The sequence below is a fragment of the Lepisma saccharinum genome, chromosome 14 (assembly GCF_977018435.1).
Source record: "Lepisma saccharinum chromosome 14, izLepSacc3.1, whole genome shotgun sequence".
NCBI lineage: Eukaryota > Metazoa > Arthropoda > Insecta > Zygentoma > Lepismatidae > Lepisma > Lepisma saccharinum.
In genome coordinates, this window is record NC_139242.1 from 81073737 (window position 1) to 81100281 (window position 26545).

Below are 26545 nucleotides of genomic sequence, written 5' to 3' on the forward strand. Positions count from 1 at the left end.
CATTGGCGTCGTGGAGTGGCGATTAGAGGGGCGAGGGTGGGCAGTTGCCCCTTAGTTTTTGCCAATTTTGCTCCCGCACTATACTAAATTTTATCTACCAAGGGAAAGTAAACTGTTCTTACCCTCTCAGTTTTGGAACAAAATCGCTGCCGCTGCGTAGTAGTGATCTTTGCTCACCTTTTACCAACCTTACGAATCGCTTGCTAATCGTTATCTTGATAATGTGTGGATACAGTAGAACTCCGATTTTACGTATCCGGATCTTACATTTTCTTGCATTATACGTTCAAGCTAGATAGTCCCAACGTAGGAATATGTTATAGAATTTTACTGGATTTTTACATTTTCCGGCATTTTAAGTTCTTTCAACTTGGTCCCCTGAAAAACGTGAAATCGGGGTTCTACTGTAATTTATTTTATATTGGAAGGAGATTGGTGTATTAAGATCGAAATACACAATTTTGAAAATTGAATTTAATGCTTATCGGGAACTTGGAGTTTAATCTTGTGATGTTACCTTGTTAGGCTACACGGTCTTCAGAAAGAACACTCAAGTTCTCGAAAACGGTTGTAAGATGACATTTGAAATCGAATTTTAGGTAAAGTTGTTCCAAAAATCATTTACTTTCGAGTAACAGTTAAACATGTGTAACGTGTACGCACTGAAAATTTCATAAATTCACGATAAATCTGACATTGGAAGGAAAGTCTATGGCTTTGAAGGATTGAATGAAATTTGATGTCTTGGTATTACTTCAGTTGTTGAGCTCTGTAAGTGCGCCTTCGCTTGGCCGTGGAGGAATGCTGGTAGTCCTTTGAAATCTCGCTCTGCCGAGTGGGAGATAATTTATCACAAAGCAATCTCTCGTCGCTTCTGAAAGTCGAGAGTGAGGAACTGCTTCAGGCTACATTTCAGCAAAGGTATCCAGTTCGGTTACGGTCCAATAAGGACAAAGTTTGGCAAAGTTTGTTTTATTCCCGCTTTATGTTCAAACGGGATAATAGGGATGAAACTGCAGCTTGAAATGCCATCCGAGCAACTCCGAAAAGTAGGGATCGAACTCGGGAACACTTGTTCGGCATTTCAATTAATAATTTCTCCTTGAAAAATTGGGTAACTAAATGTTGATTTCATTTACTCGTTTCACATCAGAAGCAAACGTGCACGTTGAAGAGAAATATTCAATTACATAACAGCCGGCTCCGAGGCGGAGTGGTTAGCACATCGCAAACGACGCCAGGGGTCCCGGGTTCGAATCTCGGCGTGGGCATGCATGTTTGCGAGTGTCCATTCATCAATTTCATCATATCGTCCTATCGTCCCTTATTCTTGAGAAATGCCATAGGATTTTTCACTTTACACGGTCGCATTTTGGACATGGCCTACAAGAAGTGGCCCTAAGAACCAACTTTTGTCATTCGAACCATCGTGTTTCGACTTACTGCCGTGTTTTCCTTCGAAGATGCCATTTCGTTTATTAACAATGCAAAAATACTTACGTATCTGCTGCCGTAAGCAGAGCTCCAACCATTAATTAACTCTATTTGTTCCTGTGCAACACCATAGCGTCTTTTAGGACTACATATTTACAATGCTTTCCCTGCTGTCCACGTTCATTTAGATAGGAATCTTCCTCCGTAAGCATTTTAGCTGATGATCAAAGACTCCTACCCGGGTCCTTCGCTAACGAGGGCTCTCGACTCCGATCCTCCTTGACTTTCCTCCGCTTTCTCCTCGCATCGCAAGACAATCAACCTACATTCTCCGCGACAGGGACGTTCGCAAAGACAAATTGACCTCCAAAACGCGGGGAACAAGTTTGTTTCGCTTTTGGCAATTTCGGCCCCGAGCGGTCTTCAGCGATGTGAAGTAAGCAAGTAAGCGGCCACAACCTCGTTTCGTTTGCCGAATTTTCTCCGTGTTTCCCCCCAATTTCCTCTTTGCGTGTGCTTCCACGGTGGCAATGTTCAGATCACCACGGTCCTCATGTTCTCGTCCTTCTTTATTTATCTTCCAATATTCAGCATTCATATAATTTGGAGTAGAATAATAACCATGTGTGCCGAGTTTGGAAAATTGGAATGAATTATGTAGAAATAATGAGATAAATTTTTTTCACTTACGCTAAAGCGCTTGGCTCAAACTGTCCCTCTTCTCTGGCTGACTTGTCTAGACGAATCTTTAACACTTTCGCACTTAGTGTGGGGAACTTCTAAATTTTAGTTTTAATCCAGTATCGTGAGGTCAATTGAAAAACTATTTGGAAATATTAGTCCTGACCTCCGGTCAAGCATCTCAGATAAGTGAGGTGATTGAGCTGCATGCCTTCAACACGTCACACAATAATGAAAATGAAAAGAAAGACACTTGAAAGGCCTTGGTCCTCATAGAAATATTGCGCCACGAATATATTCAGTTTCTTCTTTCCACATTCGTTCCTACTGAATGATAGCCACATGTGCAATTTTATGGGGAAACTGGATGTTTCCATTTCCCAACACCCAATGTTCCTTAAAGAAACTTTGGGTATATACTAAACGCACTGCCATGAAATTAGGCGGGTGACGGGAGTTCGCGCTGTTGCCACGTCGAAGCACAACCCCGTGTGTTCGGAGAATAAAATATCTCGTTGTAGAGTTGGTCTTTGTAATTCATATCATATAAACTTAACAGTATTTGCTTGAAAGGTCAGGGATGACACAAAAGTGCCCCAGAGAGAGGTCGTTCTGACGCTCGAACTAGGCAACGCAGCCCGGCTGACGTTGCCACACAGTGCGCGGGAACCAGCGACTTTTGTCCCGCTCTCGCTTTGCTTTTCACATATGTGGCACCAGCGCAATTCTGCCCAGCCGCCTATTTTCGTGGCCGTGGGTTCAGTAGTTCATTTATACTTTAGTGTGGACATTATCATTTGTCATCATTCACCCCTTGAATTGAAGAGAATTGCATGATTGCAACAGAGAAATTAAATTTTGCCGTGATATGTTCAACAGTAAAGTGGGATCCGTGAATATTACCGTGCGTATTGTCCATCACCATGATCGTGCACTTTATTTTACCCATTAAGAGCTTCAAGAATTAAAAGAAAACCAAAACAATCTGTTGACAACTTCTGCACCAGCATACATAAAAATCCATCGGTTAAAACACAGGATGTAAGAGAAAAATTAATGAAAATAGTCATGGACAATTTACACGGTAATACTCATGGATCCCACTGTACGACCAACAAAACTCATAAGAGAGGTTATGACTTCCTTCCCTCCTAGTCATACCTGCATCTCATTTCACATGTCCAATATTTTTAAATTTGAAAATGTATGCTGGGCATAAACAGCCACCTGTAAAGCTGTAAGTCCAATAAAAATTTGTTGAGTTGAGTTTAAATTTTAAAGAAAATCTTGATCAATGAGAATAATTTTACTGACACTGCATGTTCACACCAGACTCACAAATTCTGAGTTTGTACCAAATTTTCATTTTGGGGAGGAGAGGAAATGGGCATTGGATCAAATTTAATTATGAAGTCCTTTCTAAAGTTAGGAAGACATTCTAGAAAAATTGCAATTTCTCGTTTGTGAATAAACTTCAAGAATCATTTTCAAAAACAATTGAGGCATTTGCTATGATCAAGCTGAGTTAAGCCGACATTTTCCGACTTCAGTAACGGACGACGCCAGGGGTCCATGATTCGAATCCCGGCCTCGGTATTGGTGTTATTTGTGAGTGTTCCTTCATCAATCTCATCATATCATCACTCATCCTAACCTTCGTGATTATCCAAAAGTAACAGAAAATCGAAGTAAAACAAGCCAAATAATTCAATCAAATCAAATTGAGTCAACATTTTAATAATTGTCTACCATGTTGGATTCCTACCTCCATAGCCAAAAAATCATGCTTTTCACAGGTTCCTGAAGTTATCACAATTCCACTATTTCATCATCAAGCCCCATCTTTTGGTTCACGCTCTATATAGGTGCGTTTCACCTACTTCACAAACTGTTCCATTGTGGCTTCGAGCAGCCATGATTGAGGCCAGTTCCTGCAAGCATACGGAATTCAAGCTGACCGGCGGACGATACTAACATAGACATTCGTGATTTAAAGCAAACGTGCAGTCGATGCAGATGTAACGAACGCTACGTGGTGGATATTTTCTTGCAAACGACAAACAAAATTGGTCGCAAACATGGCGGCTGTGCGCATCCTGACGTCACATGAAACCCACAAAAACGCGCGCTGGCCAATGTTCGACGCCAGAGGTGCCATCAAGCTGCAGAAAAGGTGAATAAACTTCGACGTGAAACTGCATATCATTTGCACCACCTACTTGCATCTCGTAAAAAGGCGTGGCTGTCTCCAGTGGCAAATGACCAGAAAAGAACGCGCTATTCGCCATGTTCCCTTGTTACTTAAGGCAGAAGAAGTCCTTGATTGTCGGTTAGGCAACTCTCGCCTGTTATTCACTTTCCACCACGCTCTCCTGGACTTTCATCATCTGACCACCTTTGTTCATCGTTACAGATCTCTTGCGGCAACCGTTCATTTCGAGGCGGGGGAATTCTGTGCACAAAAAGTTTCTCTTCTCCTAAAACCTACTTCTGTCAGAAAGGGATTTTTACCGAAGGGAAAGGTAAGAAATGTTGATTCTTTCTGTTTTTCAGTTCCGTCGTTTTAACAAGGTTGCACTTGGTGAATAAATTGTTTACACGGTATTAAATTTTAATATTTTATTTACAAATTACTGTGAAAATGTAACTTTAGGTTTACAGCCTGTCAGTATGCAGGTTGGGTTTTCAAAAACTGTCTACAAATTATTATTATTGAACGCTGTGTAAAATGTACTAAGTTCGCTGGTTTCCTTTCACTTTTGTTATAGATTTTGTGATTTTTAAAGATTATGATGATGACAATCTCTTTATTTAGAAGAGGAGAATCAGTCACAGGATGCTGTACTATTTAACATATGTCCAAATTTACAGTAGGAGTTTTCAACAGGATGGTGTCCTTCCGCATATCAGCAAATTTCTGCGACTGCAAATAACAAATGAGCATGACGTGCTTACAGTATGACATAACCTTAAAATACAGTTTTCCGCATATTGAACTGCAAACATTTTTGGACATGTATTTTTATTTACATAAAATTTGACATCGAGGATGGCAATTGCCCCTCTGTGCCCCCTCCCCTTGCAGTTGCCCTTGGCAGTCTGGAAAAAAGTGCAAGAAATACGTGAAAACTAATTCCATCTTGAGTATCTATTTGTCATGTTACTCTTAAATTCTGCTCTTCTTGCTCTTTTTACTTCAATGTTTGTTCCCCCTTCCCCTTATAATTTATTTTAGTCCAAGGTTGGGGGCAATGCCCTCCTGACCCCCCAGTGTTTGCGCCACTGACTCTTTCATATTACATAGAAATCAAACGAATTAGGCCATGATTTCTTTGCTCACAGACCATTCGTACGAGACAAATCTGACGAATTCCTTATCATTTATTTTAGTTAACAGTTGCCCCAAAATCAAATAATGTATTCAATATTAGGTAGATGATATTTAATTACAAACAATTTCACATACTTCGAACAGCATATTCTGTATTCACTTCAAATGAACTTGTATTCTCTTTCTATGTATCCCTATTATTGATTTGAACATAGTACGTGTACATTTCACTTCTCATTCAGTGTTTTAAGTATTATATAGTAGGCCTACATTTGCTTTTCCCTTACTGATATCATTAATAGAGCTGCGGTACTTCATTAGCAGGGTACCCTATTTACGTAAATTAAGCACAATTATAAATACGAACATGAAAAAAGCAAATACAAATGGAATTTTTTATTATTATCTAATGACTGAGCAAAGAGTGCCGGCCACCGTGGCAGAGTGGTTAGCACATCGGGCAACGACGCCAGGGTCCCGGGTTCGAATCCTGGCCTGGGCATGGATGTTTGTGAGTGTCCATTCATCAATTTCATCATATCATCACTCATCCCTATCTTCGCAGCTAAAAGTGGCACAGAAAACGAAGTAAAAGAAAGTAAATCAATCAATCAATCAATCAAAGAGAATAAGCCAATAAAGTCAATTTCTCAATTGATTAAAACTATATCAGACCAATCAACTTTTCCAGAATTGCTTCTTTGAGAACTTTATTATTTCGTGGAGAACAGGTTTATTTGGAACAGTCATATCTTAACTGTTCATAGTTATTATTATCAAATTTGTAACACATTGTATTTTTCTCATGCCTATTAGAGAATAACTACGGAAAAAGGCCCTTTAGAATTATGAACATTTTTTTAGCTTTATATGAATTTCGTATTCAACGAAAATACAAAATCTGCTGCGATCTCATATGAACAAAGAGTACAAGCTTGATATTTTACAGCCCGATCAAGAAAGTGTAGGACGTTACCCCCACACCCCCTATACGCCTGCATGGCGTGGTGCTATGCACAGGGGAGCACTTCACCTTCATTTCTTTGTCAATGAAAGGTTGATTGATGTAGGAAAGGGAATCTAAAATGTACATGTGTTGGAGATTAGGTTGTTGTTACCCTAATTCATCCTTTTGATTACTAATAAAAAAATATGTAGAACTTGTAGCTGTGTCAAACATATTTTAGGGCTACTAATCAGTACCTACAACCTCCACTTTTTTTTGTCGTTGTCCATTTCCAAAGGCAGGGAATGGAAGGTTCTGCACATACAGACAACGGAAATAAACCTTCATTTTTCTACGTTGAAAGCGTCCTCATTTTTGATCTAAGATCACACTGTGAATTTTAGCAACAAATTGAACAACAATAAGCTATACATATAAACGGTACTGTTTTTGCTTCAAATAAAGGATTTTGCTACGTTATGTATATTCATTGAGCGTACGTTATGTAGACGCTAAATAACAAAAAAAATACATAAGAGCTACTTGTTGCTCCATTATTGTGCATTTCATTTATACGTTTAGGGTTAACAACCAGTATATCCTATTAAATTCTTTACGTGAATAGTATAAAAAAGTACAAATATTGGATGAGGCGAAAATATGTTCTAATTTATGAATACCTTCTCAGCTCTTACAAGTTTTCGGAAATGCATTGTGCGTAACAAAAAAATAGATGCTTTTTATTCCATCGAATTTGTTGGGGTAATCTTGGATTGTAGACAAAATGATCTGTGGAAGCAAAAGAACAATTTATGGTTGGAAAAATTTAGTACTATGTGTGATAACGTTTTCAAAGGATCATGGTAGTGAATCAATCCACTGTGCTTTGGGTAGAACAAGGTGTAAAGAAGAAGGCGCACAGTTTCGAGCAAATCAGGTGTTTTTCAGAAGGGACCAACAAATGTGCCTTATTATTATTATCATTAACAAAGACTTTAACCACACATTACAGTAATAAACATTTTATAATTAATTATTCATTCATTTTCTCATAAATATCTTTCCTAAGCGTTCATTGTTCAACTTTTGTTCTACACAGGTTGCTTTTATTTTCCACCAATCAATATTGCATTTTGCAACACGTGTATTGGTCTTGTTCTACAACAGATTTATCTGTTTTTATAGAATCAATATATCAAAACTATCGATGATAGTTCGTCTTTTTTGCAAGGATTTCATGTGCAAATGACGAAATGAGTAGCTTTGCAATGGTGTGTATTTCCCACTTTATTAAACTCATTAGTACAATTCTCGTTTTCAATTATTATTAACTAATATTTATTATCATATAGAGCACTGGCGTACGCAGCTTATGGAGCTGCAGCCCCCCGAATTTGATCCAAATTTTAAAATAAAAGCAGAAAAAACCAAAAACCCTTAAAATGGCCCTCGATTACCAATTTACGTTAAAAATGGTATTTACGAAATATTTCATTATATATCTTGTCCCATCCCTAGAACGCAAGTTCACAATTCCAGCCTCCCTCGGAAAAAATCATGCGTATAGAGTATTTCTAGATTACAGGTCTGACACATAGGCGTGCGCACCGGGGGGGGGGGAGCAAGGTAGGCAATCCCCCATAATCATGGACGTCCGTAGATTTTTTTCCACGGAGAAACAAGGTATTTTTCCATGGTGCATATTACCCCGATAATAGTGCTGCCCCCTCAAAAAACACCACTTGAATTTGAAATTATCGCAATAATGTAATATATACTTTTATGGTGACATTCGATTTCTAAGTGGGAGGTGTGGCCATCCTTGCCCCCCCCCCCTTTTCCAGACGTCCATGTCCCTCCTACATTATTGTACTTTGATCTAGAAATTTAGTGGAGGGGAATCTTGTCGCCGTTATTAAACGATATTATACTCTTAAACTAAATTAAGTATTTTTAAGACGATTAAAGTTCAAAGCAACTGCGGGGGTAGTGCTGTGGTGGCGCAACCAGTGGGGGGGCGGAAATTAATTCTAAGGGGGCAAACATTGAGGTTAAAGATAGCAAGACTAGTAGTATCTAAGAGTAGCAGGACAAAAGGATACTCATGATGGAATTAGTTTTCACGTCTTTCTTGCATTATTTCTTCCTGACGGCCAAGAGCACCTGCAGAGGGACACAGAGGGGCAAGTGCCTTCCTTGATATCAAATTTTATACAAATAAAAATACATTTCGTAAAATTTTCTTGCACACTTCGCTCGCAATGTCTACTTTTCATCCAGTCTTGTCAAGATCAGAACCGTAGCTAGAGGTAGGTGGGAGTCGGCCCTGGGCGCCGAACAATCTAAATTTTAAAAAATTGTAAAAAAGAATACCATGGCGCCCCGTGAAATTTTTTGGCCATATTAAATCAATGTTGTTTTCAGTTTGCAAAAATTTTAATCTAATAATTTTCTTGCTCGCTTCGCTCGCAATTTTCTTGTTTCTGTAATGCATTGTAAATTACTAGAGAGAGAAGTTATAACTACTAAGTACTTCAGATTCTTGCTGCTAAACATTTGTTTGGAGAAAATGGGGCAGCGCGGCACATTTCAGACAATTTATTTATTGTTATATGTATATATACACACATATACATAGGCACGCACACACGCCCACCCATCAATGCAATGAAACTAAAACAGTGGATAAAATGAGTTTTTTTTTCCCAACTGATCTTTCATCAGGGCTTTTGCTCCCCCCCCCCAATCAGAGGGACTGCGCGCGCCTATGACCTGGCACATGCCGTTAGCTGCATAATAGTCAGGGCAAGTTCGATCAAAGTCCACTTTTCAGCATTTTGAAACGGTCTACAATGTGTTTCATCCACGTGTTCATCTACAGCATTGCTTTTGATTGATTGGTTTGGTTTATGCTTTTCTACCACTTGTAGCTAATCGCAAAGATGAGGATAATTTATGATATGACAAAATTGATGAAGAGACACTCGCAAAGAACACCAATACCGGGATTCGAATCCGGAATTCCTGGCGTCGTAGCCTGCTGTGGTAACCACTCCGTCACGGAGGTTTAAGTAGTCATCTGTGGAAAGATCACAGTATTTATTCCAATATATTGTGGACAGAGAGGGAGATCTTGAAGTAGGAATGCAGGTGCGACTTCTGATCGGGCAATGTCATTGCTGAGTAATGGAAACTGAAAGACACTGGCCGGGAGGAAGTCGTGGCTGATCGGAAGTTGCGTTTGGGGAAGCGAGAGGAGAAGTTGGTGTCGAGGAGTAAGTGGTGTGCTGGAAGTGAGGAGGTGCCAGGGCCGGAGAGGGAAAATATTAGGTGAGAGGGGTCTACTTCTAGTCCACATTCGGGTCCGCATGGTCAAGGTGTTTTAAATAAATATTTGAAAAAGGGTCAAAAGCGAGTGTCTCTACTGTTACATCCCCGTGCTGCCAATAGGCAGTTCAACAATATGTACAGCTTTCCATTTCAGTGTATATTCTGCACTTGGCGAGTTGTGTCACTTCCACATTTAAATATTTCATTAGATATTCAGTAAAGTGTACTATGATCGTTTTTCTTCCAAACCCTTCAATTTCAGAGGCGATGTCTAACACGCAACCAGGCTTCCTTCAAAAAATGTTACAAATATATTTTAAAGGGTGTGAGGGAAATTTTACCTTTTTGTGTACAGTGAGAAAGGAGCACTCCGAATTAAGCTTTTTGTTTTGGGGGCAATACTCCCTCAGTGTTGCGGTTCAAAGGACATTAGAACATTGGTTCTAACTTGGGTCATTAAATGTTATGATAAAATTTACATGTACTTTACAAACACTTAGTATATTTACATTGTAAGAAAACTCAAACTCATGCAAAAAAGAGCCCTGAACGAGTAACACCGAAAACTTGATCAAATTTCTTATCCCAAGTTTAAAATTAACGTCCATCTAACCTACCTACAAGTTTCTTATGAAAACTTTCATACATGTTCAGAGAGCTTAGTCAGTTACAGAACGATGTCCTTCTTTAATCCACAAGTCTATATGCTTTTCGATATGGAAATCTTTGATGACTGGTCCATTAATGAACAAGAATGCTTTTTCAATTGTGTTTGTTACGTAGTTAAGAGATGGTATAATTTTATTTGAGGGGGATAAAAACATCCCTGAAAGGGATAAGAACAATTCTCTTTTGCGGGGATGATTTTTTTTTTTTGTGAGCGAAAAATCTCCGGCATCCCCCCCCCCCCCGTTAATTCGCATACGAAAAGGAGGAATCCCTTTAATTCACACCTTCAGTGTATATACCTCAATCGACAATAACAGTACGAGTACAATTACAAGGAGGCATTTAACCGAGAAAGCACAGTTATCTTCGTAGATTTTCGGCTGCACGATTCATTTATTTCTGCACTTGGCTGAGTTAATGAGAGAGGTCGTGTCCAACGTGCACGGGGAACAGATAACAAGCATGGTAGCAATTAAAATTCGATTAATTATCTAATGAAAGCTGTCACTTTCCTTCAAGGTAAGGATTTAGATCTTACTTTCTTCCAACAGTCTATTGAAAAGTTATCAGAAAAATATTTTCATGAAGTTGCAGTTCTCCCCCCGTGAACACGATGAAGTTGCTTCTAGACCGTAATTACGACGGGTAGCAATCAGTAATTTGCTTTTGATACACGCTGGCATTAAAACGTTTTATGTAAGTCCGAGCGACAAATGCTTTCCCAAGTAACCAACGTGTACTGAAAATGGTTGGCCAGACACAAGAACATACCATTGGGCAACCGCAATTTTGGCCATGGTTCCAACGTTGGGCCAACGTGTGGTTTTTACGTTCGGCCAACGTTCTGAAAAACTAAAGTATAGATAGGTTTATGTTCTCATATTCCGCGTGAGGCACCTAAAAGTACCACCTGAAATAGCGAAGAAACCAGAAACAGTAGCGATGTGAGGTTTGCGGGAAACAATAATATCAAATGGGGCTTGTAAATCGGAGGTATGGGGTGGGTCGAAAAATATCGACAAATGGGGCATCTGGAGCAAAGTCATATTTTTTTTAATGGAACGATATACAATAACATGCATAATATAAAAGAGCACACGCAGAGAAACACAACGCCGTTGATCTCGTGCATCTACTGCACATAGGAACGAAGATATGGCCATGTGAAAATATGTAAACAAACTAACAAGTGGCCCACTTGACCGTCAGTACCACGGCATGTACAAGTTTGAGATGTCGGAAGCCATTGGACAAGATGAAGGCAGAACGTGTTAAAGGAAGAAAAAATACAGTAGACATCGTCAGCACCATGTATTTCACAGTGTTACAGCATAATAAAAATGACCATGACAGTATGTCGAAGAACCACTGCGTAAGAAGCGAAAACCTGTCAAAGTGTGTGTTCAAAGTTGTGGCCGTCAGCTGCGATACAGGCAACGAGGCGCCCACGCAAAGATCGTTGCACAGAATGTAGCATCTCGTAGGGAATGTCCCTACAGGCCGCAGTAATGCGGTGTTGCATATCCTCTGGAGTTGTTGGCACATTCCGGTAGACAATGTCCTTCAGCTTTCCCCACAGGAAAAAGTCTAACGGTGTCAAATCTGGGGAACGAGCCGGCCATTTGACAGGCCCTCCACGTCCAATCCAACGATTTGGAAATGTATTTTCCACACATGCTGTAGCGCGTCTTGCACTATGAGCTGGGCACCCGTCATGTTGGTATCACATGTCCCTCCTTGTCTGAAGTGGTATGTCCTCCAATAGTACAGGCAGTTCATGTTGTAAAAACTGTATGTATCGGTCAGCATTGAGTGTCCCTTGTATAAAAAAGGGCCAATGAGATGTTCACCCACTATACCACACCACACGTTCACACTCCATGGGCGCTGGCGTTCCACTTGGCGAAGCCAATGTGGATTTGTCACCGACCAATAATGCATGTTCCTTAGGTTGACATTTCCATGATTGGTAAAAGTTGCCTCGTCAGTGAAGAGGATACGTGACAAATCGGGTGTGTCGTGTCGTAACAACCATGTGCAAAACCGAACACGGTCCACAAAATCATTCCCGTGAAGTTCCTGATGGAGGGAGATATGATATGGGTGAAACTTGTGTGTGTGCAGAATGCGCAATACACTTCGCTGACTCATCCCAGCATCCCTGGCAATTTCACGGGAGCTAACGTGCGGATTCACAGCAACAGCAGCGAGAACATTTGTTGCACCTGCCTCACCTGTAGTTGGCTTGTGCCGCACACGTGCTCGTGGTGTTACACTTCCGGTGTCTCTTAATTTAATAAATAACTTACCAAACAGACGTCGAGATGGCTGTCGTCTGACCGGATATCTCTCTGCGTACACACGGTAGGCTTCTGAGGCATTCTTTCGGCATTCCCCATAAATCAGGATCATGTCCGCTTTTTCTATGTTTGTGAACACCATAATCTTCGCTCTTACCACTACGACTGCTTGCTATGAACTAACACGATCTCGTGGACCTGCTATCAAAACTTGCTCTGCGTAAAGGCAGTTCTGTCAGGCACCTGAGAAGTCTTACATGCCGTGGTACTGACGGTCAAGTGGGCCACTTGTTAGTTTGTTTACATATTTTCACATGGCCATATCTTCGTTCCTATGTGCAGTAGATGCATGAGACCAACGGCGTTGTGTTTCTCTGCGTGTGCTCTTTTATATTATGCATGTTATTGTGTATCGTTCCATTAAAAAAAATATGACTTTGCTCCAGATGCCCCATTTGTCGATATTTTTCGATCCACCCCATACCTCCGATTTACGAGCCCCATTTGATATTATTGTTTCCCGCAAACCTCACATCGCTACTGATTCTGGTTTCTTCGCTATTTCAGGTGGTACTTTTAGGTGCCTCACGCGGTATACAATTTATTGTGAGGCCAAATATAAACTCTAATACAAAAATACACAGCACTTTCTCATTCATTTGGTATTATTGTTTTCAAGGTACCGGCAAGTGGTAGCAGAAAGAACTTTCTAGAGTTTATTTAGTTTTCTACCTTTCGTGAATTTAGTCTGCACATAACATTGTTTATTTTATATACATGGATCTTGAACCACCTTCACAAGAATATCTGTAAGAATGTTCATTTTCTGCTACAGCTAAACAGACCTACAATAAGCAATTCCCAGCACAGGGATATCTTTCATCCATGGCGGCTAACAAAGGACTCGTGAGTGACTACAAGTTAAAAATAGCATCTACTTTCATTAACAAAATATTTTATTTCCAGTATGTGCTGTGACACTGTTACATGTCACTTATTTTAAAGGTAAAGTGTTCCCCTGTGCATAGCACCACGCCATGAAGGCGTATAGGGGGTGGGGGGGTAACGCCCCACACTTTCTTGATCCCCCAGGTACCCATGTTATTCGACGCTGGGTGGGCGCCGGGGCCGCTTCCATCGTTAGAAAAGTTCCCGGATTTGAACCGGCCGGGGATCGAACCCGGGACCTTTAGCATGGTAGTCAGACGCGTTACCGACTGAGCCACCGCGGCCACTTATTTTACACTCTAGAATTTACAACATAATCTTGAAAGTTATCTTAACAGGAGAAAGTAGTTTTTAGAACTTTTTTATTCACTTTTCCATGGTTGGGCAAGCGTTGGCAACAACCGTTGGCCCAACGTAAGACGAACTTGAATTTGCCAACCAACGTAAACCCAACCTTTCTCACACAAAAACTGCAGTTGGCCCAACTGTTCTGGTTGGGTTGGTATTGTTTGCACATATTTGCAGGAAAATACTGGATGTAGGGTATTTTACCCCTAGTGATTGGGGCTATGCATCGGATTTTTTTAAAAATTTCATCAGCAAACTCCGCTCTCTCTCAACGACCACTTGCCACAGTTCGAGACAGTGTTAGAGGAAGTACGTACTTTTATTTCTTCGCATTTTGACGCAATATCAACATACGTTCTGTTAACCAAAAAATGATTATTTTGAAATATTGTTGATATTATCTTTGCAGAGTGCTTTTCTAAGATTCTATAAAATTTTAAGTCTTCATTTTCAAAGCGAGATTGTAAAACCTGAAAGTGTAACCTAGGTTCATAATAGGGTACTACACCATATTTTTCTGCACAACATGAAGGATCCTGGCCTCCCCAATGGCGCAGTGGTAGCGTCGTCTCCTTGTTATCAAGGGGTCCCGGGTTTGATAACCGGTTGAGGCACATTGTGGTTCGGATCCTACTTTAAACTGTAGGTCCAGTCGTGGACTTAAAACACCAAATCAATTAATCAATCAACATGAAGGGTTCAGTGGCACTGTGTGTTGACAAGCATGGTGTTTCAACTGACAGATTTTTTTCTGATGAAGGGTGGATACGGTAAACGAGAACAGTTTTCACTCAAAAAATTCAGTTAATTTCTTTCTTGCAAGTGTTAGCACATGGCAACACTTTAAGCCTCTATAAAAGGCCACATTACTGTTATGATAGGGTTAAATTCATCATATAGCCCATCTACTTCCATGTGCGTAATGTAACTGTATTGTGTGTAAAATGTATTCGTATTAAATTATTATTATTATGTGTGTGTGTGTGTGTGTTGCACCAGTAGTACATTCCATAACCAAAACTAGGTTATGCCATTTGTGAAAAAACTTGACGTGATAGAAGAGAACTGACATAATTTTCAAACACCGCAGGAAAATCCATTAAGGATCACCTATTCATTTCAAGGCATCGCTCAGCTTCTTTCAAAATGTCGATCAGTGTAATTAATATTATATTCACTTGTATTCTTTCAAGTCTTTGTGAGGGAAGGACACAAAATATTATTTTTTGTAATGTAAAATGCGATATGTGTTTTGTTCTGATATCAAAAGTTATAATATATACTGCTAACGCTTTAAAATTACACAGAGACGTCTAGACACAATTACAACGCTGGAGATAGGAGACGGGGGAGGTTCTCCCACATACTACAGTATCATCAGCATGGTAAATGGATAAATGTTAAGTTCTGAATAAAAATTAGATTGATTTTAATTTCTGTCAGGTCAAGGAAACGTTGCCGTTCAGGGGTCGGAGGGTAATTTTTACCAGGATATAATCATATATCTAATATATCTATAAATCCAAACACACAGTGTGTGTGTGGGGTGTGAGGTTATAATTCCAGTGGTATGGAATGGATGGTTGAATCAATATTTAGCATATTTAAGCATAGTTCTTACATGGGCCAGACGATATTATATATTTGGATAGGGATTTTTAACTAAACGTTTTGAAATCACGCTCTTAAATTTGTTTCACTTCTCAAACTATGAACATTGTGTTTAACTTTGATCAACACAGTGTTGTTTAGTCAACACTATTTACAACACGCACTCGAATGACATTTGTATTTGTGATATGGTTATTTTAATCCCGAAGCTGAGGATGATAAATGATTGAATGAATAGATGAACAAACTAAAACTAAACTCCATGAGCGGTCTCCATAACAGAATATGTACACATACATTTTTAATACGCTACCACGTGTGTTTGTTACAAATAGATAGATAGTGTGTAACTTTACTGTCGATTCTGTAAGCATCCATTGTCTCCCCCATAACAATGAAAGTAATGTTGGTGCCTAACAAATGGAAGATTTGTTACCATGTAAACAAAACGAACATTCACTTGAAAATTGTAGAATATAAGTACAAGGGAAGGAAGATATTAAACAGAACGTGGATTGAGTAAAGTATTCATTTTTAATTTTAAACTTAATTGTAAACTGTTGAATGTGATGGAGTAGAAGCAGCTGCTGTAGGACTGCCCTACGTAGTTGGAAATCTGAGTGTAAAGTGTTTCAACTTAAGAATAACGTGGTAAGGTTTCAAGATGAAATCCAAAGGTGTTTTGTTTCTTAAAATATTTATTTCCAGAGAATGATCATAATAATAAATATATATATCAAATTAACTACTCTCCTTAAAGAATTCACATTTCGAATAAATTAGAGTCAATCCGATAGAGGTTAAATGAATTCTAATAGTTTTGATTTTTCTATTCTGTTCACCTATTGGTCAATTGTGTTTGTTTGTGTTTAAACCATGGCTTCAGTTGACCTCTTCGTCAACAGTTGTCTTATTTTTCTCAACATGCTTGTTAGTAATTTGAAGATTTTGAGTTGCTTTACTGCCTTGAAGCAGTGTTCAAAATGGAGGAGGATGCAAAAAGATGTTATCGCCCAAGCTGCCCTATTATCCTCATATTGAAACATAGAAGCGCCCCCTCCCCATATCCTAACCAGAAATGGCCTAAGGTGAGCGCGGAGGGTATAAACAAAACTGCAATATGATTCCGTGAAGTCCTAAAAAAAATCGGAGCTCTATTTGAAACGTTCCTAACGCATAAACTCTGATAAATCTTTATTTTATACCTGGCGCGGGATTCTCTGATGTACAGGCCTCTCCCTAAGTCAGAAGTTGAACGAACATAGAATGTCCATGGAAAAAATCATCATTGTTAGTACCATAAGTACAGTACATTACTACACTAATTGTAAGCAGAGTTTATTATTTTATTTTTGAAGGAAGGAAGTCTAAAAGTAACTATTTTTTAATTAGCGGCAACTGTATCTGAGGCGAATGACATTTCAAGGCGATGGAGTGTAACTTAGATACCCCTTGAGCAACTCAAGTACCTTTTTAATTTCAAAGACTGCCAAGAATAGAGTTTGAAATGTCTGGCTACGTCATATTATTGCTCAAGGTCAATTTCATCTAACTGCACATTCTGTGTTCGCTTGAGTGCAGATTCACGGTCGGACAACCATCACTATCTATGCTTGCGGGGAAGAATTTGCAGGGAAAATCGTATGCATGCAGGTAAAGAAGTGCCGATACAACGCACCGATAATGTGAGATATGAATCAGGTGGCAGGCTGCTGTTTATCATTGTTATTAATTACTTATTCGTTGGTTCCATTCTTCAACTGTCCAGACAAGTCTAATAATGAAAACTAAATTTTCAGTGGAAACGAGGTGATTAAAATGCATTCAGCCAACTTGTTCGAGTATTTTGTCCAGCTTCTTACGCCATGTACCAAAAGATATCGCAAGATACCGGAGTTTGTTACCCACGCATACCTTGCTTATACGATTGATAGGTTCCAGACATGGCAAAGAGAGTGTTTAATTGGTTCAAATCTCTGCCAATTGTTTAATAAATATGTTGAATTAAATTTTCAATCAAATAATGAGGATAAAATACTAACTATTTGAAAATTTAATATACGATTTAGTAAATGACTACAGATATACATGGATATGACAAATTATACACATTTCATCCATAAATGTTGTGGAAATAGTTGTCAAGTGAGTTATTGTGCCTTGGAGTTTATTAAAATTATACTCTTATTCTTATACTCTCAGTTTGCATTACTCATTCAAACCGAAATTGGAATATTTCAGATGCCGATCCATATCTTTACAGTATTAATTTTGAGAGAATTTTGTTGGACCATTAACAAATTTATAGATATCGCTCAAAAACCTTCTTACCATCAGAATACCTCGCCCTCGGCTACGGAAAAAATTGAGGCCGAGGTCAATTCCAAACTAGGAGGCCAAAGTCTAACTGGAGCTGGAATATATGAGGCTGCGGGAGGCATATGTCTTCGTATATCAGGGCTCATCTGTAGCTCAAAAATTGAGCCTGTCGCGGGCAAGAGACTCGGCTTGAGCACCTAGGCTGATGATGTTGGAGGCTGTCTCTCAAGTGCAGCCCGGAGGTACAAGATGTCAGATAAGGTGGGTCGAAAATGGGCGAAAATGTTTTTTGCGAAATTCAAAAGCATATTGTGTTAAAAGATTGCGTTGAGACAGTTCAAATGCAGCTTGAGGACATATAATATCAGAAGCAGAGCACCAACTGGAGCTGGTAACTAATGATATCTGAGGTCAAGGCCCAACTGGAGCTCGGATGCAGAGGACGCACAATACAGAGCCTCACTTGTTGCTGTTAGGCCAATATTGTTGAATGCAGAGCCATAACTGGATCTCGTAGACTGATAATATCGAAGGCAGAGTTAGCTCGGAGGTAAATGATGTTGCATGGGTGAGTTCCAACTGAGACTGCACAGCTGACAATGTCTCAGGCGGAATTGCAGTTGCAGATCGCAGGATGACGATATCCGATTACCAGATGGAAATAGGATGTTGATTACCTTTGAGGCAAAATTTTCAAATGCAGCTCTGAGGCCGGAGATGTTAGAAGCTGAATCAACTGAAATTCGGAATTTCATGACATGGTAGGTAGAGTTTCGAGTAAAACTCAAAGATTAACGACGTCAGAGGAACTGGAGTTCGGACGCTGATGATGTCGGAGGCAAAGTCACATTTGAAGCTACGAGGTTAGTAATCTTGGAAGCAGAGTATCTACTTGAGCTCGGAGGCTGATGATATGTGAGCCAGAGCTACCGGTTCAACTTGGAAACGGATGTCAGAAGGAGAACCACAACTGGAGCTCTGAGGCATATTATGTCGACTGTCGGAGGCTGTCTCTCAATTGCAGATAGGAGACAAAATATGTCGGGGTTACAGTCTCAACTGAAGCCAGGAAGCAAGAGCTCGAATAGAGCTCGCAATCAAATTCAAGTCCATCTTGGAGGCAGAGAAAGTCGGAGGCAGACCATGTCGGTGGCAGAGCCACAACTGAAACCCAGAGGCGTATGATGTCCAAGGTGACACAGAGGCAGATGTTGGAGGTTAAGACAATGGAGATCGAATGCTTAGAGCGCCGTTGGCGGAGAGTGTCACGTGAAGCTCGAAGTATCGAACGAAAATTTCCGACTGACTCTGTGGGTTAAAATTATCTGAAGCAGAGTCTCAGTCAGAGTTTGTCCGCAGAGTATCACGTTCAGCTCGGAAGCAGGTAATATCAGGTGTTGCAACTCGTAGGCAGGGTGATGCCGATTTCAGAGCCTCAAATGGAGCCAAACTGGAGCTCTGGGGATGTCGCCGAAGCCAGAGTTTCAACTGGAACTCGGAAGCTGGCGAAGATAGAGGCAGAGGCTTAAGTCCAGCTCGAAGGAAAAACCACGTCGGTAACAAATTCTCACCTGCAGCTAGAAGGCAAAGGATGTTTGAACTAATAAGCCAGAGCCATAACAAAGCTTACAGATAGAACTAAGTGCAGATCAGAGGCAGAGGGTGTTGGTGGCAGAGCCTGAACTGAAGCACAGAGGCATGTGATGTCAGAAGTAAAGTCTTTAATGCAGCAAGGAGGCATATGATGTCAGAGGATATAGCCCATTTGGAGCTCGAATGCATAAGGCGGCTGAGGCAGAGCATCAATTGGATCTGAGAGGCTGATGACATCGGTGGCGGTATCTAACGTGTACCTCAAGGTAGATGATGCCCAAGGCAGAACCCTAACAAGAATTTTGAGGATAATAATCTCAGTAGTAGGCTCAAGTTGAGCTCGAAGTCTGATGATGCACAAGACAAAATCTTAAGTGCAACTCGACCCCCAACTTAAGGTGGGGTGCTGATGTCGGGGACAGCCACAGCTGAAGCTCGCAAGGGACAACATGGAAGCAAGAGTTCCAAGAAAAGCTTGGCGTTAAGTTGTCGGGAGCAGAGTACCAACTGGAGATTGAAGATAGAGGCTCGAGTACAGCTTGGAGACAGGTAATGTCGCAAGTAGAGCCCCACATGGAACTCAGAAGTCTATGATGTCTGAGGCAGAACCTAAAGCGAAGTTCGAAGACTGGTGATATCGGAATAAAGTCTCAAACGCAGCCTCGAGACAGATGATGTCGTAGAGAGAGCCAAAATTTGTATTCGGAGGGTCGTGATGTCGAGATATAGTCCCAACTAGAGTTGGTATGCAGAAAATGTCGGACGCAGAGTCACAAAGAGAGACCAAGTTATATATTTATTTATTTACTTATTTGAAAAGTCCTGAATACAGAAAAATCCAACTAGGGCAAAAAGAATATCACTTCAGCTGCTTTATGCACGCCGTTCTGTAAGTCTGCTTTGATAAATGGAAGACCGGAGCGTCTCTTAGTGAGTTGTAAGTGGTTTGTAGCCTGTAGAAAAGTGATCTTTTTTCTAAAGATAGCCTTGAAGATTTAATGTAAAAGAAGTTATTGCATTTACTGTTGGGACGTGGGATTCTGATATTAAGAAGTGGCACGAGTTCGCTGGTAAAAAGTTGTCCATTATTGATTCTGAAGAGTAGTGTTAAATCTGAGAGTTGACGGCGAAGAGAAAGGTCATGAATTTGTAGAGTGGATAGAATTTCTTGTTTGGAGAAGTTTGCAAGGGATGGGCATCTGAGTTTGACTATTCTGACGAAGAAACTTTGTTTCTTTTCTTTAAATTGCTTTCACATGCCATTGACCAAATACAGGAGATATATTCAAGAATAGGAACAACACACATTGTAAAGTAGGTTTTGAGGGCAGAAACGTGTGTTATGTCTGTAAATCTGTAAATTAGTCCAAGTGTTTTCATCACTTTCGAAGTTATGTAGTCTATGTGATGGTTGAAAGTCAGTTTGCTATCATAAATGATGCCAAGATCCTTGTGCTGTCGTACGAACGGAAATAATCTGGTTGCATAACTTGTAGGATGGCGCTGTTCTATTGGATTTTAGGGTAAACCTCATGACAACAGATTTTTCCGGATTTAATTTCAGATTCCAGTCTAGACCATCGTTCAATGTGTTTGAGATTGTCTTGGATATAGCATGTGTCCTGAAATAAGGTAATGTTTCGAAATAATTTGCAGTCATCAGCATACAATAATACTGAACATTCGTGAATGTCATCCATGAAGAGAGAGAAACACAGGGGCCCCAGAGAACATCCTTTGTGGGAGTGATGGAGGATTTCCATCAAAGTGATTTAAACAATTTAAAGAGCAAGAATGCAAATCTCGGTTTAATCTAAATTCTCTGAATAACAATTCAGCATCAAATTCTTGAGATTCAGAATTTTTGTGTCGAGTAGGCAGTGGCATACCAAGGAGGAGTTGATGGGGGCTAAGATTACCCTATTTCCTATTTCATCCAAAGGTCCTTGAATATGAAAAGATGGCATAAAACAGGACTGAACGACACATTCATGGTTTCGGTATCGAAGGTTCCGGGCTCGAGTCCTGGCCTGTTAGTGTCTTTTCATAACGTTCATATAGTCACGATTCGTTCCATCGTCGTAATTTGTCAGAGGTGGTAGAATGGCGAGGTAAAATAAAAAAATAGAAATAAATGAAAAGTTTGTATGGGCGAAGTTTCAGAAAATGAGAGAAATGAGTGGGGGAAATGTGGTTTGAAGACATTTCAAGCCAATGAAATAGTGCATTAACTCTTCCCTTAAAATGCAAGGTAACATAACCCCAAGACCGACTTGTTAGAGATTCGAGCGCCCATACTCTTCAAAAATTCATATTTTGACAAATAAAATTAATTAATTCCAAATCAACAGCGCCTTCTATAAATATCAAAAAGTGAGACATTTTGAAGAAACATGAAAACCAGAAAAAGAATCCTATCCGTTCTGTGAAGCAGCAAAGGGCCGGGACACCTTCCTCCAAGGGAAAGGGGGTGCCAAACCTTGATTAGCACCAAACCTTAGTTCTCATTACATAAGCATGTATATTCAGAGCCGCGGTGGTCTAGTCGGTAGGCCACGCGGGAGACCCGGGTTCAGTTCCCAGGGTGGGTGCTCCACTGAAATATGAGCTATAATAACAAGTCAACAATTATATTTTTCAAACAACGGGTGAACGAACTGAGTTCCTCGAATGTTCCAGGAAGGTAGGCTGGGAGCCAAAGTCAAGAGTGCTACCAAACTTCAGCAGCACTTGAAAATATACGAATGGATCACTATTGTGATCGCGCGACTACTGCAGTGTTAAGCTTTTTTTTTTATTTTAAGGGTCTTTTTCGATACAGCGTAATCCATATGTTGCATATGATATTGCTATTTTATGCTTTGGCATACAACACGCATTTCGTAAGGTTTTTCCCCTTTTTTCCACTCCAGATGGTGGCCCTTGGTTTTATTGGTTAGTCTGACCGTAGCGTAATAAAAAAAAGTGTCGTTTTCCGATAAAAAAAGAATGTCGTTGGCAACCGTGATTCCGTCCGTACAGGATAAAAATTACGCTTTTCGAGGTCTCGTAGGGTCTATAAGACCCCTTGACGAACGCTGCTACGTAAGATATCCTCTACGTGCTGGAACAGGTTTGTCGGCGTTATTTTGCAGCACCCTGTATATTTTCTCTCCCCTACTCACTATTTTGCTGAAGACCATTCTAATTCGATCATGGCAGGGTTTAAAACTTTATTTGCTTTGCATTCCCATACTCTTCTGGGCTCATTTTCCGTTTTGTTAACCCTTAAATACCATTTGCATATAATCAGTTATGTGTTTTCATGCATTTCACGTGCTAATTAGGTATGCTCTTTTTCAGTCACTAATGTAGCTGCTGCGTGTTTTTGCACGTATGAATATTTTTTCAGTGAAATAAATCATATTGACGTGTAATTTTTTCTTCCATTGCACGGTGGACGGCGCTAAAAGAGTCGATAACAACATGTTTATATACTGCGGGAAGAGCAGAACATGAAGGGAAAAATATGTAAACGAAGATTAAGATAAAATATAAGCCTGTTAGCAAGCTGTCATGTTTTAATTGCTAACACGTGTGGGCAGTGGCGTGGCGAAGTATCCAACGTAAGAGGTTGAACCTTACCCCAGCACTTTTGCATCTATCTCTTTGTAGAACAGACTTATTTTCTGTTAAAGTGGGTCTTCTGCAAGGAGTAAAAGTCAGAATATGCAGCGGAATATTTTACAGTTGGCAGAGGTAAGGGGAGAAGGAAAGCATATGAGAGCATCTTTGGCCCTTTTTGTCGATTTTGCCAAAATACGTATGTAGCTACGGAGCTGATCTAAGATTTCAACTTAGCACACTGTTATAAACGATTGTGATTGAATTAAATAGCCAACATTAACAACCAGCATTTAGTCTTCGTTCATCGAGTTCTTCCATTAGCAATGTCTGTATCCTTCTGCTATCGTTACTGCCGTAAGAAAAGATTCCCAATTTATTTAAACGTTAGTTGTCTAAAAAAAGCTGCAATTTCAAAGTTTAGTTCACGTTTACGATTCACAAATGTAAGTGTCATACTAAAATCAGAAGAGAAGAGAAGGATTCATACGATTTATTAAATTGTGCGAAAACTGTTGGTTCTGCGAAGAAAATCTTCCAGCAGCATTTGCTGAAGCTCGCACAACAATAAAGTCTAACCACAGATTAATAAATAACAGTTGAATTTATTGATTTAGTTACTGTGACTGTCATTTTTTAACAGTGTATCCAATGTGTGCCAGCAAAGGGGGTGCCCCCTTTCCCCCCTGATATATCTGGATCAGTGGTGCTATGAAAGACAGCAGATGAAATGGTTTGTGATGCCATATGAGAATTTTCTTAACTCGCGGCACAAGCATGGCCTCACATTCCCCCCCCCCCACTTAAAGCATTGCCCACCCCCGATAAAATATCCTGCGGGCGGCAGTAACTCAAGTATCCAATCCAGAAGGTTTTCTCGAATTCTACATTAGAAGTAGGGTGAGCAGATTCTCCAAGGGAAAAAAACAGCATCCCTCAGTATTTATTATTCAATATTTACAATGCAAGAGCTATAAAACCACGTAGACGTAATCCTATTATCTTTAATATTGAAAAAAGGAAAATCTGCGTGACCCAAAAATCAAACGACGTAAAAAAAAGAGAGAATAAAATATAATATCCTAACTGCATTCTTGTATGAGAGTTTAAAAATGAAAGTAGGGGCGGCCGCTACGCCACTGATTTATACTATTCTCGTTAAAACAAATATGGGTTTCCCATGATGGAATGAATATGTTAAAGACATATTTGTCACGTAGAATTGCTCATTAATGATATAAGAATACAAAAACACGCTCTATTTCTTTTTCTTTTGTTTTGTGATGGCGGCCTGCACAAATGGCCTAATACAAATGTTTCGTATGGTTTATCAAGCCAGTTAAACGAGAAAGAGAAGAATTTAGAGGCATCAGTAAGGCAAGTAAATGATTAAACAGTTCATTAGTATTAATGAAAACCATCCTAAAACAATTCAGTAAGTACGCATGTGAGATACCAAACAATATCACAATATTTTCACAATACTCTTAACAGTGTCTGCTAAAGAGACCGAAATTATTTCAACCACTTTTTTCGTTCTTGTTGTTAAGTCAAAGAGTTAGATTACACGGCTCTTTAAAAAAAGAAAAAGGTAAATTTCAGCAATGTTTCTCAATGCAGAATACGTAAGTACAAATATTCAAATTAAATGAACTAGCAAATTTCAGCTTTACCCTTTTGTCTTATCAGAAGTTGCATACAGACACCTAATTTAGGAATGGACAAGTATTGAGCTTCAAAAATAATTGATGCATGTGGATCAATTTGCAATGTACCTCCATAGGGAATCTAACCTTACACTCCTTGATGACAAGATAACAGTTGCAACCAAGGGTTTTCTTTTAAATGTCACTGTTTGGTAATATGAGAGTAACTGAACCTCATTATATTTAATCTGCACCAACAAATTATTGGTTCTTTCGCAGGTTACAGTAGTACATTTATAAGTAATGTGAAGAGATGTACAGTGGATGACTGCTTGACACAAGCTTTTCATTTAACTAGAAAGTCACACTTTATTTCTGACAGCCTTCCATTGGAAATGAAATTGGTTACAGTCTTTTCTGTGAGTATTATATTATTTGTCCTTTGCTAAAGTCAGAATTTTTTTGTGTTTGTGACTTCAGTTTCTAAGCTTTTTTTAGGGACAGATTTTTCAAAGTCATTGGAAGATAATTAATTCATGCTAACCTATTTATACTATAATTGTATTGTGCAGCAAAGTGAGGCCCACTTTAGACAAAAGCATTTTCCTTAACATTTATGCCATGACCAAAATTCTACCGTGTAAAGTGAAAAATCTTGTGGCATTTCTCAAGGATAGGATCAGCCCTATTTCCTTAGCAATCAGATGCGACCTCTAGGTCACGAGTGCAGATGTAATGGGAGCCAAGTGAGATGTAAACAACTGATCACTTCACAGTTTTAAAAGCCAATAACTATTCAACTGTGAGGAATAACATTTCCTATAAAAAGGTTTTAGGTACAAAGCAATGGTGCTGCTTAAATACATACTCTATAACGTTGTTTCAATTGTAAACACCATGCACCATACATTGTAATCGCAAAAGCTAACCGGAATGTTTCATGAAATGCTTCCATGTAAAGTACTGTGTGCTATAAGATTTGTGGAAGCATTTACGTAGCATTTATGCTATCAAAAATGCTAAAGGAAGTGCTTCTGTCTAAAGCAAGCCTAACCCTGTTGTGGAAACATTTTTGGGCATTGGTCTTTGGAAAATGCTGCTGATATGATGATTTATGTGCCATGTTTTCTTTCTTCTATTTCATACCAAGTCACTTTTACCTAATATTGTGTCAGAGTTGTAACTTTTTACATTTTGACTAGTAGTTTCCAGTGAAGTGTAAAAAGGTAAAAAAAAGGTAAAGTGTTCCCCTGTGCATAGCACCACGCCATGAAGGCGTATAGGGGGTGTGGGGGTAACGCCCCACACTTTCTTGATCCGGTCGTGAGTGGGGGTGATGTGATCAGCATCATGCCCCTGACCGCCTTTACCTCCCAGGGTTTCCCCCAGGTACCCATGTTATTCGACGCTGGGTGGGCGCCGGGGCCGCTTCCACCGTTAGAAAAGTTCCCGGATTTGAACCGGCCGGGGATCGAACCCGGGACCTTGAGCATGGTAGTCAGACGCGTTACCGACTGAGCCAATCATTTAGGTTTCATTTTGTTGATAAAATATTAACATGTTATATTGGAGTAGTGTTTTCATTACCTTCAAGAAAAACAAAATATTATTATTCCAGGTGCATGCAGAACACTATGCAGTAGTATTACAAATGACAAGAGAACATGTTGAGAATCAGCTGCACCAAGCCAAAACACACCGAAATGGGCTGTAAGTAGATTTAAATTTATTTTCTGGTTTTATATTTAATAAATACAGAATGTTCAATATACCGGGTGGGGCACGT

General features: G+C 39.7%; 1 protein-coding gene across 6 annotated transcripts in view; it reads left to right on the forward strand.

The window, feature by feature from the left end:
* The window catches only part of LOC145998631 (putative phytanoyl-CoA dioxygenase), a 145226-nt gene that overhangs the window by 97756 nt on the left and 20925 nt on the right, over positions 1–26545 (forward strand). The window contains exons 1-3 of one of the 6 annotated variants that reach the window (XM_083135091.1): positions 24396–24490; positions 25039–25178; positions 26378–26469. The exons of 1 other annotated variant lie outside the window; for it this stretch is intronic. The gene's annotated coding sequence lies outside the window, so the exon portion shown is untranslated. Of the gene's footprint in view, positions 1–16074; positions 16118–24395; positions 24549–25038; positions 25179–26377; positions 26470–26545 lie in introns of those variants that run through there. 4 more of the 6 variants (XM_083135093.1, XM_083135094.1, XM_083135095.1 and 1 more) reach the window with 4 other exon arrangements.